Raw genomic sequence first — 21,147 nt, 5'->3', positions numbered from 1 at the left:
CCATGACTCACCAGAAACAAAAACAAACAAACAAACAAATCTAGAGGCTGTTTCCTCACCATAAGAAAATGAGCCTATGGTCAGCAGTGCCAAGTCAGATGGAAACTACTGGGGGTAGTCCATAGTGCAAGTCACCTGGGCAGCTGCTGGACTGCTTTCCAGCAAATCCCAGTGACCCAGGGCCACGAAGCCACAGGCAAAACCTCCTGGCAGGCTCACCAAATTGTTACTGGCTAGATACAGTAACATGCTCTTTTATAGATCTGCGTGTAGGCCAGGATGCCTTGGGCTTCTCTCCCTGGGGCAGCCTTGATCCTCATCGAAAGGATGGGAGAAGAAGCGATCAGAGAAGAAAGGGAAACCAGAAGACTGCATTCCCTGATGCCAAAGAGGAGAGTGTTTAAATTAAATCTCTCCGTTGAAGAAATTCGCAAAAGATGCACTGCCCATTGGGGCAATTCGTTCCCCCGTTTTAGAATTCCAATGGCAAGCCAAGGGCAAAAGTGGAATCACAAATGCATCCCATTGAACAGCTGATAAGAGCAGATAATCTGTTCTCTTTGTCTCAACTCGGTCTTGGAAACCTTGACTGCTCTCAAGGTCAACGATACATACCTGAGGCAAGTCGCCCTGCTTTTCACTTCTCTCCCTCCCAAAAAGGTGATAACAATTGACCCCGACGTGATTTGAACACGCAACCTTCTGATCTGGAGTCAGACGCGCTACCGTTGCGCCACGAGGTCACGGGAACAAGGTGTTTTTCTTCTGTATTAGGATTTAAATAATCCTTTCTCCTCTCCCCAGGGTTCTAAAGATTTATTTTTTTTTTATTGGTAGATTTGATCATTCTTCTCCCCACTATCCACAGCTTCGCTAATACTCCGTTGAGAAAGATAAGGGATTGACCTGATTAAATATTAACCCCCAAACCCAAATGCTCCATATGGGGAAAACCCAGTGGTTTTTCACGTTCAATCTTTCCAATTGTCGAAACGTTCCTGCTTTGAGAAAAGTGGTGTACGTATTGGGTTTATATCCACAGTGAAACAGGAATAAGAATGACTACGAAGTTTGAACTACTGCTTTTCCTGTAAATTCACTAGACTACTCCCTCTTGTGAAGCAGACTCCCAGCCTTGCCCCCCACCTCCCACCCCCCTCCTTTCTCAGCACACGCCCCGCCCCTTCTCAACTTGGGGAAAGGCTGCTGATCCGCCAAACCCTAGCGCAACTGGCAGGTCTTCCGGAAACCCTCACTTCTCGTTTGGAATCCGTGAGCCTTCTGGTCTCTAATAGTGTAGCCGTGCCATTCATAGCTCTCAACAACTCAGAGCAAATCGCTAATATTTATTGAGCTCTTATCATTTTCTACTAGCCCTGTGCATGATCTTCCCCCAGCCCAGTGGTACTCAAAAAGTGCTCTCGGGACCGGAAGCATCAGTATCGGGGGGAACTTGTTAGCAGTGCAAATTCTCTGCCACATCCCAGACCAAATGAATCTGAAATTCTGGGGGCAGGTCCCGGCAGTGTGTGTTTTAACAAGTCCTCCAGGTGATTGTAATGGGGGGGGGGGGGTGGGAATTTGAGAATCACTGGTCCAGCCTAGAGACCAGATACTTTCCTCTCTGAAGAAAATACACTTTGTCCTCTTCCGCGATGGAGGAGGGGCAATGTATGAGTCTGCTAGGGCGGCCATAACGAAGTACCATAGGCTGGGTGGCTTAAGCAACAAATTTATCTTCTCACAGTTCTGAAGGCTAGAAGTCTGAGCTCTATCCTGTCAGCAGGTTGGCAGATGGCCGTCTTCTCCCTTTCTTCACATGGTCTTTCCTCTGTGCGGCTGTGCCCTAATCTCTTTTTATAAGGACACCAGAAATATTGGACCAGGGCCCACCCATACGACCTCATTTTACTTTACCTCTTTAAAAGCCCTGTCTCTGAATACAGTCACATTCTGAGGTACTGGGGTTAGGGCTTCAACCTATGAAGGTGAGGGGACGACACAACTGAGCTCCTAACAGGCAGTTTCCAGGCGAAGCTACTGCTGACAATTCCTGAACGTGGCATGGGGGATGACGGTGGAGGTTCTGTGGTGTACATCTGACTGCCTCTTTGCTTTTCCCAAACTACTTGTTTAGAATTCAGCTTTCTCAGGTCTGACAAAGCGACTATTGCATCTTAATCGGCTTTCCAGATTACAAAATTTTGTTGCTGGTATGTCGTCTGCAGAATTTTTTGCCTTGTTTGAATTTACATTTTAGAGCGGGATTTCTGGAGTGCGCAAGGTAAATTCTTGTGTTTAATCCACAATCTTTACCAGAAAGCACTAGAAGACAACTTTGGTTCCCTGGGTACATAAAGCAATCCGCTGGCTTCTGCTTCAGCTCTCAGCTCAAGCGTTCCTTCCTGGTTCTGGCCTTTCTCCTCGATTGCCAACAAAAGATAAAGCCCTCTCTTATTAGTTATTGTAGCATCACGTTCCTCTGCTTGGTAGTTATCTCGGTTATAACTTTACAGTATTTTTGACCATTAGATTCAACTTGCTTCCCCAACTAGAATAAGATTTTTTTAGGTGCTGGAAATGCCTTGGCTTACAATAATAATTTCACTATATTAAAGTTATAGCGCCTAGATTTTCTTTCAACAAATTTCCCACACACCACTTGTCCCACGGAAGGACCACGTGGCCTAATGGATAAGGCGTCTGACTTCGGATCAGAAGATTGAGGGTTCGAATCCCTTCGTGGTTGCTGTGGGGCTGATTTATTTCAATTCAAGAAGCCCCAAAATATTCATTCTGCCACTTACTGCTTCTATTTTCCCGGTTAAAATAGGTAATCAGACATGCTCTTTCCACTTCAACTTAATGGTTTCATCTTCCATGTATTTCTCCTCCACACTCCTTCCTTTGTTTTCCTCTTTTTCCTCTCTAAGTGTTTATCTCTCTCTGTCTCTCCACAATATCAGCACACTGTCCATTCTCCGAATCGGCGCAACTCAAAATTTAGTCCGCGGACCAGTGGCAGTACCTAGGAGCTTCTTAGAAATGCAAAGGCCCAGCCAGTCCCTCTTCTCTATCAGTGCTACCCTCGAACTACAAAATTAGAATCTTTGGGGGTGAGGCCTGGGAATCTGGGTTCCAACCAGCTATCCAAGTGAGTCCTATGCACACTCGAGTGTGAGAACTACTACGGACGTTAGAGGCTGCACAACGTCTCTCAAGTTCTTCCCGCCCACTCCACGACAGTGCAAGCACCTTGGACAGAGCCCTTCACTATTTAGCGCCAACCTACCTGCATTCCAGGATTGTTATAACGGGGAATGTGAAGCAGCCTAGGGAAGACTGGGGGAGGGGAAAGGCACGAAAAAGATCAACATGTTTGAGAAAAGGAAAATGGTAGAATTAGAAGACTCCTCATCTGCAATCCCCAGAGAAACAATAAACTCAGGCAAAGAGCATTAACGATCTTAAAACCCTTAAGAAAGGTTACTAGGAAATATGTGCATGGTGCCAAAGCACCATTTTATCCTCTGTATCAGCAGGATATCCTGACAAGGGCCCCCTGATGTGAAGTACTGTATCAAGTACACAGGGTCAAGCCCCAATTTTTTAACCTGAATCTAATCTAATCAATCAAAGGGATCTAATCAATCCTTTAGACTTAACTTCTAGTTTAGAGTAGAGGAATAAATTAAAAGTTGCCATGAGGAAACAATGAGGCAAATCCAGATCGTGGGACAGTCTACGAGACAATTGGCTTGGACTTTTAAAAAAGTCAATGTCAAAATAACAACAGCAATAAAACCTGGGAGACTGCTCTAAACTAAAAGGAATCAAGGAAACATTACAACCAAATGCAATGAATGAACTTTGATTGAATCCTGGCTAGAAAAACTGGCTCCAAAAGACATATTAGAGAAAGACTGGACATTACATGTTTTTATAAAGAATGCCAGATTTTTTAGTTATGATACTGATATTGTGGTTTTATAAGATGTGTTTAGGCAACACACGTTTATGTACATAAGTGTGATGTGTCATGATGTCTGCAAATGAATTTCATTTGATTCAGCAGAAAAAAGTAGATAAGACTAATATGGCAAAATGTTAACAACTGTTGAATCTGGGTGGTGGCTATACAGATAATTCCCTATTCTTTCAATTATTTTATATGTTTGAAAATGTTTATAATAAAAGTTTGAACTTTTAAAAAAGGCTTGGTAGAAGCTGTCCTATTTAAACAAAGGCCTTGAAGGAAGAGCACAGGGCTCCAAGGAGACAAGGCAGAAGGTCAGCATGAAGAAACTAGTGCCATGTGAGGAATGAAAGATCCTTCCTTGCCTCAGGAGTCCCAGGCTCCCTTGACAGAGTGGCCAGAGAGGGAGCTGAGAAGTCTTGACAAATGCCTATGATGAGGGCCTCCTATGCCATTTGTGATCTTTCCTGTAAGCCAGAGTACCTTTAAAGACTAAAGGAGGGAGGAGACACAATCAGATTTACATTCTCGGATGAACACCAGTTGGTGCTGACATAGCCCTACCTGCATAATCTGTCTTAAACTACATCTCTGGTGTTATCTCTCATTGGTGCCCCTCCCAGTACTCCTTCAAAAATTAATATTCCAGCAGGACAGAACTTTCTTCAGTTTCTCTCATGTTCTGTGAAGTTTAGGTCTAGAATACAACTTCTCTCTCCAATTTGGTCCATTCCCACACATCCTTTAGATCTGAACTTAATACGACTCATTCCATATATTTATTGAGTACCCATTTATCCATTCAGAGATAATGAAGGTAGAACTGGAACTTTTCTTCAGAACCCTTGGAGTCTGATGAATGACTTGTCAGGCAACCACCTAAGATGATCACGATTGGGATCTCGCACTCCTCCTATGGGCTACGATGGCACACTGGAGCTCTCTCGCCATACTCAATTCTAAATGTTCACTTCTGTGATTGTTTACTCTAGAAATCCCTCAAAGGATTGGCCATATTTTTCTGGTTCTCCATTAAATGAGCAGCACCTGGCAAAGTGCTTCTGCTGTGATTGTGCTCAGAATAAAATTGTTGAAAGAATGAAGAAATGAATGAGTCAGTTCAGGGATGAGGGATCGGAGGCCAAAAGACTTCTAAGAAGTTGTTGCAATAACTCCTACGAGAAACTGCAAGAACCTGGTCTAACAAAATGGGCCTGAGGTTTGGGAGGAAGAACCAGATTTGAGAAATAATTAGGAGGCTGAATTGAAGGTCTGGTTAACCTATGGCCTGTAGGTAGAGCGTCAAGGAGAGGAAGAAGGAGAAGGGGAGTTCAAAGTCTTTGGTGTTGGTACCTGGGTGCTCCTGTCAAAAATTTGGGCTGTTGGAGGAGGTTCGAGTTTGGGGGGGAAAGGATGGAGCATTCATTTTGGGATGTATTGCTTTTGAGATGCCCATGCATATGCAAAAAGAAATAACTAGGACAATTGTGCATTCTGGAGCCCAGAAGAGAGACCTTGGTTGGAGATGATTTCTAATCCATCAGCACATAAGCAGTGGTTTATCAATCATGCCCTATCCTTCTGTTGATAGAATGGAACTATTGATCAAATACAGAATCCCCTGCTTGCACACTAATATACCTACACACATACACATACAGATACGATTGTGGTAATGGTTGTGTAGTTTAAGTAATGTGGAGATCCTGGGGTTCTGTTCTTGCTTTAGAGGTGGTCTTTGCAAATATTTTTAAACTATTATCCATGGAGTGTCTGACACAGTTGTTCTTCCCGTAGTGAGAGAAGGCCCCACGCAGTAAAGTGGACTTGATTCTCAGAAATATTTTCTACCTTCCTATTTCACTCAAAAACATTCTATCTGCTGCTTTAAAATATTTTGAGCTTTACTAAGAGACAGGAGATAGGCTTCTCTGTGGAACATTTTGGTGGCTCCTCATTCTTGAACTTAAAAATGATGGTTACAATAGCAGCTGACATTTGTCCAGCCCTTACTGTATTCCAGGCGCTGGACTGGGTGTCTGAAGAGATACGATATCTATAAGGAACATCTTTGTCAGATTATTTATTGAGGAAAAATTTCCTACTCTGGAAAAAATATGAGGATTTTTAAAGTTATAACAACATATCGCTGATTTGCTTTCTGAAAAAAGATCCAAAGAACATTTTCAGCTTACCCCATACTGGAATTGAAATTTGTTGATTGCTCTCCGGTTTTATTAATGGGACCTGGGATCCCTTGTCTTGCCCTCTGCTATTACTAAATCCTTAAGTAGCGTAGCAAAAATGGTATATAGTAACATGGAGGACATTGAAAAAGCTGCCTAGCATCTGTAGTCGTGGCCGAGTGGTTAAGGCGATGGACTAGAAATCCATTGGGGTCTCCCCGCGCAGGTTCGAATCCTGCCGACTACGAAAGTTGACTTTTAGGCGGTCAGGTCCTGTTTGAGCGGTCTAATTGACTTTCAGTTACGAGCTCCATGTAACCAGATTAAACGTTTTCTCAGATGTTTCACGAGTTACATCAAAATGGAGTTCTCCTGGACTACGAAGGAATCATACTGCAAGAGTAAACTAAAACAAAGGAACCAATAAAACTTTGTTTTGTTTCAATTCTTATCTTTTGGAGTTCGAATCCTAGTTGATCAGAAAAAAGGCAGTTGAAAGAAAAGATTTCATACATTCATATCTAGAGTAACAGTAATTCGACTACTTCATTTTTCCCTAAGTGTAAGTAAAATGCCGCCTGCGGGTGGGCCAGTGGCGCAATGGATAACGCGTCTGACTACGGATCAGAAGATTCCAGGTTCGACTCCTGGCTGGCTCGAGGTTTTTTGGTTATGCTTTGTGGAATTCCACAAATTCCATCTTTCCTAGGCCTCTGTATTATATGTTTTAAAAAATCTTTTTATTTTTAATTCTGTTCTATAATATCATTTTACACAAAACTACAAGTATGTTAATAATACAGGTTCCAGCTATAGTTTACTACTCTCCTTTTATGTACATAAATTTTCTTTAAATCACGTCGCTAAATTGACTGTTTTCAAAATTGACCAATCCTCACATTAGATGACAAAAATACGAGAAGACCTTTCAAATGCATCACTCTATGAGAGTTAAGATTGGGAATTTCACAAAGACAAGATTTCTAGATAGCAATTTTTTTCCCTTTCTCTCTCTCTCTTTTTTCTAAGATTTAACTTTTTTTTTTTTTTTAGAGCAGTTATAGGTTGACAGCAAAATTGAGAGGAAGGTACACAAGCCTTCACATATGTATATTCTCACCCATTGTCAACGTGGCCCACCAGAGTGCTACATTTGTTACAACTCATGAACCCACATTGGCACATGACAATCACCCAGACTCCATAGTTCCCTTACAGTTCACCCTTAGTGTTGTACATTCTATGGGTTTGGGCAAATACACATTTATATGTATATATAAATATATTATACATGCCATATATCCATCAGTGTAGTATCATGCAAGATATTTCCATTGCCTAACAGATCTTCTGTGCTCTGCCTATTCATCCTCCCTCCCCCCACCAATTCCTGGCAACCCTCATCCTTTTACTGTCTCCATAGTTTTGCCTTTTCCAGATGTCATGTCGTTGGAATTATACAATATGTAGCCTTTCAGATTGGTTTCTTTCACTTAGTAATATACATTTAAATTTCTTCCATGTTTTTTCATGGCTCAGTGGCTCTCTTCTTTTTAATGCTGAATAATACTCTGTCGTCTGGATGTTCTACAGTTTATCTATCCATTCACCCACTGAAAGGCATCTTGCTGCTTCCAAGTTTTGGCAATTATGATTGTTGCTGCTATAAACATCCATGTGCAGGTTTTTGTGTAGATATAACTTTCAATTCCTTTGAGCAAATAACAAAAAGTGCAATGTCTGGATTGTATGGTAAGAATATGTTTAGTTTTCTAAGAAACTGCCAAACTGTGTTCCACAGTGGCTGTACCATTTTGCATTCCCACTAGCAATGAATGAGAGTTCCTGTTGCTCCACATCCTCGCCAGCATCTGGTGTTGTCAGTGTTCTGGATTTTGCACATGCTAACAGATGTGTAGTGGAATCTCGTTGTTGTATTAATTTGCATTTTTCTCATGACATATGATGTAGGGCATCTTTTTTATGCTTAAAAAAACGGGCCAAAGACCTTAACTGACACCTCACCAAGGAAGATAGAGGGCCCACACCAAATTTTGTTATATTTTAATTTTTATCCTTTTTACATACATATAATTTAAAGAGTCAAACATTTCACAAGATTTGTAACAAAAACCAACAGCCTCTTCCCTCTCTCTGCTCCCTGCCCCAAAGGTCCCCATGGGGACTGTACTTGGTTCCTCTTCCTTTCTCTGCAGATCTCTTTCAGGGGAAAAAGATGATTAGACCTAGCAGAGGATGGTTTCGATCCATCGACCTCTGAGTTATGGGCCCAGCACGCTTCCGCTGCGCCACTCTGCTACTAGATGATGAACCCTGCAGTCAGAATTCCACTTGTCTCTGGTTTGTCTTTTTTTTTTTTAAATCTGTAGAATTAAATGTCTTCTCTTTTTTCCAGAGCAATTATCTGTCTTTTGTAATGCGATGGCCATGAGCCTGAACTACCTACTAAGAAAACGGTTAATAAGAAATGGAAAAAGGTTATTTTGGATATCCTCCTTCGGTGCACAAAGACATGATTATAATGTCTGTTACTGTGTACTATGTGAATGCGTACGTCACATCTATAGCAAAGACCTGTTGATATCCCAAATGTCATGTTTTAAAGTCATTCTAAGTTATACAAAATAATAGACTGATGAAACAAATGTGCTGTCCCTTTTTTCCACGCTGTAATGTGATGGTTCATAATGTGTTAGGGGCGGCGGTGGGAGGTGGGGGCGGGGTGCGGAATCTTAAGCCCCAAGCATGAAAAAAACACATATTCTTGCACATTTTTTTTTACACAGAGTTTTAAGGGGTTGATGGAACTTCTAGCCCAGACGATTAACTTTCTCTGATGTCAAGGTTCATTCTCTATGGTCTCAATTTGACAAAAACAAACGAACAAAACCTGTGTTCAGGTTTTCTGCCTCTGGAAATGAACTGACTCCTGTGATTTGCCAGGGTAAGGGAATCGCAGAGAGCCGAGGATGTGCTTGCTCTGTAACCTCTCTGACAAGGAAAAGCTGACCCAGGTGTGAAGTAGGTGAGTTGCGGTCACCACTAGAACCAGACTAGGTGTCTGAGAAGATCTGCTAAGCTTTGAAGGTTGGAGAGAGAGATGTGGATGAAGAGATGGGTCCGCGAGCACAGAAGTGAGTGTGGAGAGAAGGCCAGGAGGGTTGGGAACATGGACGAATTGGTGAAGAGTGACATTCAGAACTTTTGCAACAGAAGAGAAAAGTGTCTCTACGCATCCAGAAATAAGCCCCCAAATACAACAATATTATATATTCCTGTGTATGCCTGCTTATTTATTTATTTACTTTTTAAAGACATTGTAAGGAAGGCATCCAAGGTTGGAGAAAGCAGGGAAAGGATGTTTTTCTTCGTCTACATTTCCCTTCACAGACCAGTATCCACCCATAGACGCTAAAATAATTGACCCCGACGTGATTTGAACACGCAACCTTCTGATCTGGAGTCAGACGCGCTACCGTTGCGCCACGAGGTCCTACGGAGGCCCTAACTTTCTTTACCTGTCAACCTGATCTATGGAATTACTTTTCGCTACTCGGTGAAGACCGCGCAGCTGAACACAAAATAATGGCTGGCTGCCTCCTTCTAGATCAAAACTTCTATCCATCCAGTCACTCCCTGATTCCCTCTGCCTCTGAATTGCTTCAATTTTCAGTTCTCTCAGGTCTATTTCATTCTTCTTTTTTTACCCTATTTTTCTCCATATTTATTAAAAAGAGGCGTTTTGAGTTTTTTTTTTTGTTTTTGTCCTTTTAGAAATATAGAAGTTCGGTTTAAGGTCAGTTGCTTCGGAGCGGGGGCGGGGTGCGGGTAGGGAAGGTAGCTAAGAGCAATAATGTGTCCTTCCTCGCCCTCCCCCCGCCCGACATCCCGGGTTCAGGGACGCTGACCAGGGTGGGTTTTGAATTTGTTTCCAGAGCTGACTAGATTCTAACTAGTGTTTCAGTAAAACGAGTTCACGAGGGGGCTGGCCTTTTTGATTTGTACCGCATCCCATCTTCCCAGATAATTGCGTCTCCCCGCACCCTCGGCTCTCCTTAGTTCCGGAAACGTGATTGATTTCATACTACCAGAGTTCTTCAGAATCAGATGACTGGGTCTGAAACTGCCCCTAAAAAGAGCAAGAAATCTATTTTTCCAGGAACAGGTAGGTCTTTCTGGCACCGTGGTTTGGCCGGTTAAAGCGCCTGTGTAAGAAATTGGAGACCGGGGCTTCGAACCTCAGCGAAACTTTTTGGAGACCTGAAATCTACACGCAGACCATCTCCCCAAATAGTGGAACTCCTAGAAAGAGATATTCTGAAAAGTGATCCACTACTGTAAAACAGACGCACCTTTCTCTGAAAATTAAAGTTTCTCTTTCTTAATCTTGAAAAATCGTTCTAGAGCCCAGGGTTCGGGCTGGGAATTGTAAAGGATCGTAAATACCGGATTGAAGGAGTGTGAGTTTGATTTTTGTAGATAGCAAAGTACTCTTGGTAGGTTATATGTGAGTATTCCCTTGTTAACAAGCGAACATAGTCCCTCTGTGGGGTCCTGGTCAGGGGACCTGACAATTGTCAATTGTTAGTTTCTTCCATAGATTTAGAGTTTGGTGTCATCAAACAGAATTAAATGAACTGGCTTATTTCAGATGTTAGAATATTCTTTTTTTATAAGGAAAATAAAAAACTTAGTACAAATGGCTATCATGCCAGGTTGCAGATACAATCAGAGAGGACTACAGATGAATCTGGAAATTACTATTAACTCCAAATGGCAACTGGAATTAAAAACTCAGTGAAACACTTTAACTCACAGAAGTTTCTTTATTCATTTGTTTTAGTTGATACTTAATGATAATTCATGGCACAGCAGATTTCTGTCTGGTTGTTTGTAATCAATTGTTACTAATATTGAAGAGAGGCTGGATAACAGTTTAAAAATTACATTGTTATTCAGTCTCAGTAACAAGTTCCTGGAGCACCTTGATGTTGAAATTGTTTCTCTCATTCCTTGCCTTGTTTTGCAGCCTGTGTAGCTTTTTGTTTCCCAGAGCTGGAGACCCACCATCCCAGTCTTGTAGACTTCGTTTTGCTAATTACTCTATTCCAATCTGAGAGTCAGGCAAGACAGTTTTCAGGATCCCTCAAACTCTGGGTCTTAGCACCAACTCACCCTTATTGCTTATTTTGAATACAGACCGTGGTTCTGATGTCTGCCTTTGTCTTGTGTCCGTGTTCCTGTTTCTCTCTAGTACTTATTACAGAAACTTGGGTCCAGTCCTGAAGATCTAAGAAATAAGCCCTTTATTTTATGCCAGGCCCCTTTCAAAGGCTGTCTCCTGCCCACCGTCACCCACCTGCTGACAGATTACCATGGTATCAGTGGCTTGTCTGGATCTCTAGGTATCTTTGTTCCTGTCATACATCTCATTTCTGAGATCTTCACACCCTCTTTGATAAGACACACCATTGAAATATTTGTGGGGCCGCCTCCTGACTGCTCACCTGAACACACTTGTCTGCTACCACCTCCTCCCAGCAGTCTCCCCTCTCCGCTGGATCTCTCCTGATTCCTGCAGTGGGTCATCCTTAAGTCTGCTTGACCTGGTAGGTAAGCTAGGTTCCAGACTGCCTCTTAAACACCAACATGAATTTGTGTTTGGGATAAAAAACATAGGTCAAGTGTAACTATGTATTTTAAACCTAATTAAAAGATTCACGCCCATTATGATGATTACTACTAAAAAGGAAAAAAATAACATAACAGGTTTTGACAAAATATGGAGAAATTGGAACCTTTATGCATTGCTGGTGGGAATGTAAAATGATGCAACCACTGTGGAAAACAGTATGGCAGTTCCTCAAAAAAATATACAGAATTACCCTATGATCCAGAAATTCCACTTTCGGGTATTTACTCAAAAGAATTGAAAGCAGGGGCTCGGACAGACATTATCTCTGTGATATTGTATCATATTGTATGATTCCACTTATATGAGGTATCTAGAATAGTCAAATTCAGAGACAGAAAGTAGAATGGTGGTTACCAGGGGCTAAGGGGAGAGCAGAATGGGGAGTTTAATGGGTACAGATTTTCAGTTTAAGATGATGAAAGAGTTCTGGAGAAGGATGGTTGTGATGGTTGCACAACAATGTAAATGCACTTAATGCCACTGAATTATACACTTAAAAATGGTTAAAATGACAAATTGTATGTGATGTATATTTCACCACAATAAAAAGTTGTTTTAAAAAACTAACGAAAAGACAAAGGCAGCGAGAAAGAAATAAGGAGGAACTGGAGGTTAGAAAAGGCATTCACAGAGGTGCAACATGATGGCTTTTCATTTCCCTCTTCTGAAGCAGAAAAACGAAAACTTGTGGACGTGTTGTGTGTTACGTTGGTGGGCCCACCCGTACGTCTGTGATCTCACCTCTTCCCCTCAGCACTCTGCCCCAGCCACAGCGGCTTCAGTAAGGGGAAAATTATGAAATTTTCTTTGAGAAGAGAGGCAACACCCTCTTCACCCTTCCTTCCCTTAAGAACCGTCTCCTTAAGAATATAATATGCTCAGGTCTCACCTGTTGATTTTACCATGCAAGTCATGGCCTTCTGACCTTGGCTGTAAACACACACATCTGAAATTAACTCAGGAAGTTCTTTTGAGGTGTACAAAACACACAAGTTGCATCCATTTGTCTCTCAAGGAAATGGAACTTTCACTGGATACATTTTGCCGTGTAAATTATTTTTACTGGATAAATTTGTGTGAATTCTTTCCAGACTCTGTAACTCCTTTTGTGCTGGCTTACACACACGTAAATCTGATCATGCTTAACTAAGTCATAAATCGTGCTCCCTCTTGTAAGTGGCACAGAGGCATCCTTTATTGGCAGGATTAGTTCATTTCCCCAATACTTCCTGGATGCTCCTCAAACATACCAGGCCTGGCCCCACCTCAGGGCCTTTGCATTGCTGTTCCCTCTGCCCGGACTACTTTTTCATCAGATATCTTCATGGCATGTCCCCTCACCTTTTAGGTCTTTGTCACCTTCCCTGTCCACTGTTCCCAAAATTGCATACCTCTGACCGTCCTTATCTCTTTTCCCTGCTTTAATGTTCTCTGTAGCACTTATCAGCATTTAGCATATTGTATATTTTTACTTATTTATTTATTATCTTTTAAAAATAACTAAACTAAAAGCTAAGATATATCCTCTTTAGGGGTCTGTCTGGGAGGTCAGCTTGCCCTCCACACAGTGTATCCTCATTGATTGCCACACCCCCCTCACCACCACATGGTGTCCACTGCTCCCTTCTAAGAACAAACACCAGGGAGTTTACCCACACAGGTGGCAGCCTCTCTAAGAAATCGGTCTCTCAGAGTTGATATATGTCCCTCTTTTTGGTGTGGATCCCCTGTGACACAGAGCACATGGTCAATTATTGTAGCAGAGGCTGCTATCGTAGATTTGTCAAAGTCTGTTTCATTTTCCTCTTGGAAACACAACTGTCTTAGTCTGTTGGGGCTGCTATAACAAAAACGCCATAGATTAGGTGGCTTAAACAACAGACATTTATTTCTCACCATTCTGGAGGCTGGGAAGTCCAAGATCAAGGCACTGGCAGATTTGATATGGCTGTGTCCTCACACGCTGGAGGGGGCCAGGGAGCTCTCTGGGGTCTCACTTATAAGGACACTGATCCCATTCACGGGACTTCTCACCTCTAAGTCCCCACCTCCAAATAACATCACACTGGGGACTAGGTTTCAACATATGAGTTTTGAGGGGACACAAACATTCACTCTAAACTACATTTCCTAGCCTCCCTTACAATCAGATACGGTCATGTGGCTGAGATCTGGAAAATGAAATGTGAGAATTCTTGTAACTAGCCAGTTCACAACTTTGAAGCTTGATCCAGGAAAACCTCCCATGGGTTCTCCTCTCTTTCTCATTCTCTTTCCCTTTCTGTCTGTCAAATGCCAAGGATCCAGCAGAGGACTCCATGGCCCCACACTCCAGGGCCACACGATAGCCTGTGAGCAACCATGTGAAGACCAACCAGAAAATCTGCATGAGATGTTGCCTGGGAGAAAAACAAACATTAATTGAGTTGAAAAACTGACATTTATGGTTTTCTGTGTTATAGCAACTACAGCAACTTGTATCATTAATATGTCACTAATACAATAATGTTTTATTGTCCCTTGTTTATTAGTCTCCCACGCTCTAGTACTTAAACTCTAAATCACATTATTATAGCATTCCCATAATATACTAAGTGATTAGGTGATAGCAATCATTAGCACACACATGCTACACATATGGCAGAAAATACACAAATTTCTCCTAGATTCTAAAAATTATTACCTTATTAATAATGTATAATTTTTCTGTAAACTAATTTAGGATTCCTCCAGCACTTTACTTTCTCAGTCTAAAAATCCAAGCTGAGCAGAAATAAATTAATGGGTCGTATTCTTCTGCAAGTGTAATACAATCCTAAAAATCCCATATTAATGTGGACTTCATTTTAGGTATAACTTTATTTTAGACTGCTTTGTCAACTTCTCCTCATTCTGGTTAGGGCAAATAGTTTTTTTAAGTGCCTCTCCATTTTCACATGTCATTCCCAGGCAGTGGCACGCTAGTAAATGCTTGATAACCAGGGAAAAACACTATTCTAGTATGTAGCATTTGCCAATTTCCATGGCATACATTCTCCCACCATAGCTGATTCAAGCTACAGATTTGAAGTCAATGAATGTTGAGCTGGGAAGACAGGTACACAATTGGCTCCCAGGAGCTAGCACAAGCTGCCTCCAGCATATCACTAAGGTCTAGCCTATCATTTTCTCAGCAGTAATGACAATAAGAAGAAGCTGATATTTATTAAGCACTCACTACATGCCAAAAACATTTCTCTGAATTTTCATATGCTGTTACATAATTATATTTGATCTTCACAATAAGTCTGTGAGGTTGGTGTGAAAACGTGAAAAAAATCGTCCTAATAGCTGGAAGCTAAAAGTCAGGGTGATGGAATATAAACACTTTTTTACAGTATCAGCAATAACCAGACAAGGCTACTCCGTTACCTATGATAGAACAAACTGGAGACGAGATTACTCCATAACTATGTCTGAAACAGGAAAGAGATAAGGACACTCTGCAATCACAAAAATAAATAAATATCCCCTTTTCCAGCTTAGCAGAGGGACTGTGTTTCCTGACCAATGACATCTCCAGTTCCACTTTATTTCTCCTTCCTCCTAGGTAAAAATTAGAGATAGTCACTGAATTGCCCTGCTTCCTGACAACACCCCCTCCAGAACTGATGTCTTGGGGCAAGCCTGATTGCATACCAGTTAAGTTTGCACAATCTGCTTAGGTGGCCCGGGGTACGCCAGTACAGATCCTGGGTACGGACCTATGCACCACTTGTCAGACCATGCTGGGGCAGGAGTCCCACATATAAAGTAGAGTAAGATGAGCATTGATGCTAGCTCAGGGCCAGTCTTCCTCGGCAAAAAGAGGAGGATTGGTGGCAGATGTTAGCTCAGGGCTAATCTTCCTCACAAAAACAAAAATAAAAGAGAATTGAAGCCTGTTTTCCTTACACCCTCCAGAGAATAAGAAGCTTCTCCCAGCTCCCTCTTAGCCAGATGTCTCACGGTTCCTCCAGGGGGCGCTCTCCCTGCCGCAGAGAGTTAAATAAACCTGACTCTGACCACAGGTGTGTTCCTAGAGGCTTTTGGTCAGTGGACTTTAGCAGTGTCAGTAGCCTCACGTTACAGCAGAGAAAATTAAAGTTTAAACTGAAGAGTCCTCAGGGAGTCTGCCCTCTGAGGTAGGATTTCATACAAAAGACCGCCTTACCTGCCTACGAGGAGCAGATGATCTGGGCTGAATTTAAAAGACACTGATTGCAAAACGAACTGGCTGCCCGGATTGGAACTCACAGGAGAGTAACCCAGAGATTAGCCACAGCAAGAAGCTGTTATCACTCCTAAAGACAGAGGGACAGTGTGAAGAGGTGGCATGAGAGCCCAGAGCAGGAACTGGGACAACAGTGGATGCCCCGGGATGAGCAGCAGGAGCTAACATGCCAGAGGCAGGATCTCAAGTCAGAGAATAGATGCAGCTGCGGTAGAAAATGCTGCAGGAACAGAGAGGGAGGAGAATCTCCTGGCTTCTGCCTTCCTCCTGCATGCCAATCTTTTGTCAGTCCTGCCATTGGCTAACCCAGAAGCCATGGGGCAAGGGAGCCTGGGAAATGTAGTTCCTTGTGACACAGAGCAAAGCAAGGAAGGACCGGGAATGAATCTGACAACAGGCAACTTGAAAGACACAGTATCCCTCCCAGTTGTGATCGAAGTATTACATCTACAAAAAAACTGAGTAAATCTGTAAATGAATCTTCTAGTTAGAGTCTGCCCTTTGGACAAATTCCTTCAGGGTTTTAGATGTCGGTTCCTATCCTGGCAGCCAGTTCATTTTGCTCTCAAACAATGTCTTTTAAATTTAGCCCAAACCATCTGCTCCTTGCAGGCAGGTAAGGCAGTCTCTTGTATGAAATCCTACCTCAGAGGGCAGACTCCCTGAGGACTCTTCAGTTTAAACTTTAATTTTCTCTGCTGTCAAGTGAGGTTACTGACACCGCTAAAGTCCACTGACCAAAGACCTCTAGGGACACACCTGTGGTCAAACACATTCAGGTTTACTTAACTCTCTGCGGCAGGGAGAGCGCCCCCTGGAGGAACCGTGGGGTATCTGGCTAAGAGGGAGCTGGGAGAAGCTGCTTATTCTCAGGAGGGTGTAAGAAATCAGACCTCAGTTCTGAACTGGGTCTTGTCAGGAAGCGGGCCATTCAGTGACTGGATATCTCTAATTTTTACCCAGGAGGAAGGAGAAGTAAAGTGGGGCTGGAGATGTCATTGGTCAGAAAGCACACTCCCTCTGCTAAGCTGGAAAAGGGAATGTTTACTCATTTTTGTGATTCAGTGCCCATAAACAAGATTTTATTGGCACACAGCCACGTCCATTCATCTATGGCTGTACTACAAGAGTAGTTATGACAGAGACCACATGGCCGACAAAGCAGAAAATATACAATATCCAGCCCTTTATAGAAAAATGACTCCAGATCCCTGGGCTGGAGGAAAGCATTTTCTTGGAGACAGAGGTAGCTGCTCCTCTCTTGGCATTGGAACCATCTCCAGAATGTCATGGGAACAGCCAGATCTGGGCAGACAGAAAGATCTGGCTGTCCCATGAACACTGCTGCCCAAGGCCCCAGCCCATGCAGCCCACAGACATGAGCGCCTACTGGTCACCTGAGTGCCTGGTGGCCTTCAGCAACAACTGCAGGCCAGCTCACCTGTCTGCCTCTCTGCCCCTGCGGAGTCCCAGCCGTGGCTGGAGGCCCAGCTGGAGCTCTGTTCTTGAGTTCTACAAGTTGCTAGTCTATCCTTACAGTAATATAATACATTCCTTTTTTTCCTCCTTAACTGAGTTTGAGTTGCATTGTTAGAAGCCAAAGTATTGGAATATGAAAACTCAACCTGTGGTGTGCGCGTGTGTGTATTTATGTGTGTGTTTTGCTTTAGAAGAAACATTCTTTCCATTTTGGGGGGAGTGTAGGCTATTATATCCTCTTAGCAGAAAAGTAAAAAGGTCCTTTTGTGGTTCTAGTGACTCATTCGTTCATTCAACAAATATTTATTATTGGCCTGCTGTGTGACAGGCACTTTTCTAGACTCAGGGGATACTTCAGTTAACAAAACAATTAAAACAAACAAAAAAGTTCTTCTGTTGGATGTTACTAGGCCTGGCTATGATCATGGGGGCAACTGACGCCATCCTCTGACCATGACGAGAGCTAATCTGATTTGTTAAGCCTGTAAAGCATAAAGATGGAAAGAACCTGGATCCTTGATGACATGCCCTGGAGTTGTCCCCTCTGTTGGGCAGGGTTCAGTTGCAGAGAATGGAATGCACTTTAGCTTGTCTAAGCAGGAAAGGATTCATTACAATGTACTCTCTAGACTGAGCATTCAGAACTGACCCCCTAAGCTATGCAGAAAAGTTGAGCCACCAAGGGGGCTGCTGGCTCTTCTATCATCAGTACTACAATGCCACAGGCAGGAGCAAGAAAACCACCACCATCAGGAAGCCCTGCTTGCTGCCAGCCCCAGAACTGTGCAGTGCCTGCTACCATCTGCACCAGCAAAGCAGATGCCTTCCGGCTTGTCTCCCAATTCTTACCAATCATGGACTGAGGACTCTGCTCACACTACACAGGGGAACGAAACAACACTGGAAACTGCAGAAATGCAGCCCCTGCTTCATTTCCATCCTCCACATCCTGAGTGAGTGCATCTTATTTGCCAAAACTAAATCTCTCCCAAATCATAGCTGCACGGAAACTGAGAAATGTAGTTTTTAGTTTTCCCACTTCTCTAATACAAAAAAGACCACCAGAGGGAGGGAGGATGGCTGTGGAGTGCCTCCTCATCATATTCTCCCTATGTCCTACCTCACAACTTCTTGTTAAATGAGAAAAATCTGCTTTATTATTTAAGCTGATAAAGCAATCTGACACCCAATGGTATGGAATCAGTTAGTGATGGGTGGAGTCCAGGAGGTTAGGTCTTCTGAGTCTCAACCCCATTCTCCCACACCTACCACCCCTCTTTAACCTTGGTCTTTATATCTCTTCCTTCCCTCATGTATAGTTACGATATTAAATAAAAGCTCAGAGATGAGACTTCCCAGAGGAGATGGTATCACAGTTGAGTTAAATCAAGGCAGGTTCTTCTAACAGACAACTGACGTGGAACTTCTGAGATCTCACTGTATTTAGCAGAAAATACAGGACTGAGCCAGTTTCTTTCTCCTTGGGAGAAGGAAGAAAGACAAGTTTCTCAGGCAGATGGCCATGTGAAAACGAAGGCAGACATCCGGGTGATGCTTCTACAAGCCAAAAAATGCGAAAGACTGTCAGCAAGCCACCAGAAGCTGGGGAAGAGGCCTGGAGAAGATGCTCCCTCCTCTCTCTCAGAAGGAACCAACCCTGCTGACACATTGATCCCAGACTTTCAGACTCCAGAACTGTGAGAGGATAAATTGTTGCTGTTGACGCCACCCAGCTTGTGGCACTTTGTGCAGCCCTGGGAATCTAGTACACACCTATACAAGGATTTGACATAGATGTGTGGTGTGCAATATTTTATATATATGGAGGGAGGGGGAGGCAAGAAAGCACTAAGAAATGTTAACCCATGTGTTTATCCTTTTGCTTCAGAAAACTCTGCTCTGCCTCATGCCCAAAAGAAAGGGTCTCACAGCATTGATACAAAGAGAAATAATTGCATTTTTAACTTTCACAATTATTTTTAAAAATTCATGTCAAAAACTGTAATTTGAAAGTAAACTTTTGACTCTCAAAACTGTCTTTTGGGTAACAAAAGCAGAGCCCTGCAGGACTTGGGGCATAATGTTTATGTTATAAGACAAAAATCACAGAACAGGGCTTTTCAACCTGCACACCCTGGTCCTTTAATGGATTGTGAAATCAATATATTGAGTAGTGATCGACATTTTTAAAAAGCAAAATAGAACAGAATGGAAACACAAAAGCATACAGTATACATAAATTTGAATGTGTCCTGAGTTACGATCTAAAATGTATTTCTTACTGTCGGTCACAGTAAAAAAAAAAAAAAAAAAAAAAAAAAAAGGTTTGAGATGACGTTATAATAAAGATGTAGGAACTTAGCAGGACACAGCTGTGGTGGAAGGGCCTGAGGCAGAACCACAGGGTGGAAGGGAAGCTCCACAGGTTCCTGGTTCCCTCGCTGGGTGTGGATGTCTGAGGGGCACAGAGGCCAAGGACACCTCGCCAGGATGCGGAGGACAGAAGCGGGGATGTGCGCGGTTCCACGAGGAGAAACCAGGGCATAAGGATGTGGAAGCAGATGCCCGAGGGGACAGGTGACAATGGAGAGCCGGTAACTCTTCCCCGAACCTGGACAAGACAGAGCTCTTCTCTTCACCCCAAACTGAGATACAATGAGGAAACGGGGAGCCCCAAAATCGATTGATGAAAAAGTCCTGAATTGACTCAGGCAAAGCCCACCGACTTAGGCGTAGCCTCATTTACTAAGATCAAGGTTCTGTCACTAAGCAGAAAAGGGGCTGGGGACTGAAATTAACCTCAGTTTGCGTACAAATGGATGGACAAATTAAACTCCTGAGTTTGCGACCTACACAATTCAAACCTTTTCATGCAAGTTTCTAACTCTGTTATGACGGTCTTGCAGGGAAACCGGCGTCTGTACTCAGCCCTTGGCTCCATATTTATCAGCCTCTCCTTATACGTCGGTTGCGAAGGGGAGACTGTTTCCCAGGTACTCAGCGCACGCAGTGACGCACAGTGGCCACTAGGGGGCGGAGAAGTGGGAGGAGGAAGAGGCGGGAGGAGGAGGAGCAGGAGAAGGGACAGAGCGGGAAGGAGAGGGAGAGGGAAGAGGAGAGGGGAAGAAGGAGCAGGAGAGGGAGGGGGACACGTGGGAGGAAAGGGGAAGAGGAGAGAGGAGAGGAAGGAAGGGAAAGGAAGAGGAAGAGGTAAGTAGGAGGGCTGGAAGGAGGAATGAGAGGTGGAAAGAGCAGGGGAGGGGAAAGCAGGCTACTGAAGGGAAAAGATAACTTTCTGGACAGCAGTTAGTGACACTTGTAGGTACTTTACATTTTAAAGCGTGTTGTAGATAAGTTTCATATTCTCCTGGCAATAACAACCCAGGTGGATAATGATTCTTATACACATTTTATTTTATTTTCAACCTGAAATATTGTGGGTTAAAAATACACATTTACTTTACACATGACAAAGTGAAGAGAAACCTTTGGGGGAATGTCAAGGTGAATGGACTTTTACTATGTTTCGCAGTTATTA

At 43.0% G+C, this 21,147-nt stretch overlaps 6 non-coding genes across 6 annotated transcripts; 3 read left to right on the top strand and 3 right to left on the bottom strand.

The window, feature by feature from the left end:
- Positions 1-671: 671 nt before the first annotated feature.
- On the bottom strand, positions 672-743 carry TRNAW-CCA (transfer RNA tryptophan (anticodon CCA)). Its single transcript has one exon. It is a non-coding gene; the product is annotated as a tRNA-Trp (tRNA).
- Positions 744-2,676: 1,933 nt separating this feature from the next.
- Positions 2,677-2,749, top strand: TRNAR-UCG (transfer RNA arginine (anticodon UCG)). The gene has a single exon. It is a non-coding gene; the product is annotated as a tRNA-Arg (tRNA).
- A 3,578-nt stretch (positions 2,750-6,327) lies between these two features.
- Positions 6,328-6,409, top strand: TRNAS-AGA (transfer RNA serine (anticodon AGA)). Its single transcript has one exon. It is a non-coding gene; the product is annotated as a tRNA-Ser (tRNA).
- A 339-nt stretch (positions 6,410-6,748) lies between these two features.
- On the top strand, positions 6,749-6,821 carry TRNAR-ACG (transfer RNA arginine (anticodon ACG)). The gene has a single exon. It is a non-coding gene; the product is annotated as a tRNA-Arg (tRNA).
- Positions 6,822-8,409: 1,588 nt separating this feature from the next.
- Positions 8,410-8,481, bottom strand: TRNAM-CAU (transfer RNA methionine (anticodon CAU)). Its single transcript has one exon. It is a non-coding gene; the product is annotated as a tRNA-Met (tRNA).
- A 1,123-nt stretch (positions 8,482-9,604) lies between these two features.
- Positions 9,605-9,676, bottom strand: TRNAW-CCA (transfer RNA tryptophan (anticodon CCA)). Its single transcript has one exon. It is a non-coding gene; the product is annotated as a tRNA-Trp (tRNA).
- Between the last annotated feature and the right edge of the window lie 11,471 nt (positions 9,677-21,147).

The sequence above is a fragment of the Equus asinus genome, chromosome 8, assembly GCF_041296235.1.
Source record: "Equus asinus isolate D_3611 breed Donkey chromosome 8, EquAss-T2T_v2, whole genome shotgun sequence".
In the NCBI taxonomy this organism is placed as follows: domain Eukaryota; kingdom Metazoa; phylum Chordata; class Mammalia; order Perissodactyla; family Equidae; genus Equus; species Equus asinus.
This window is presented reverse-complemented; position numbering and strand designations above follow the sequence as displayed.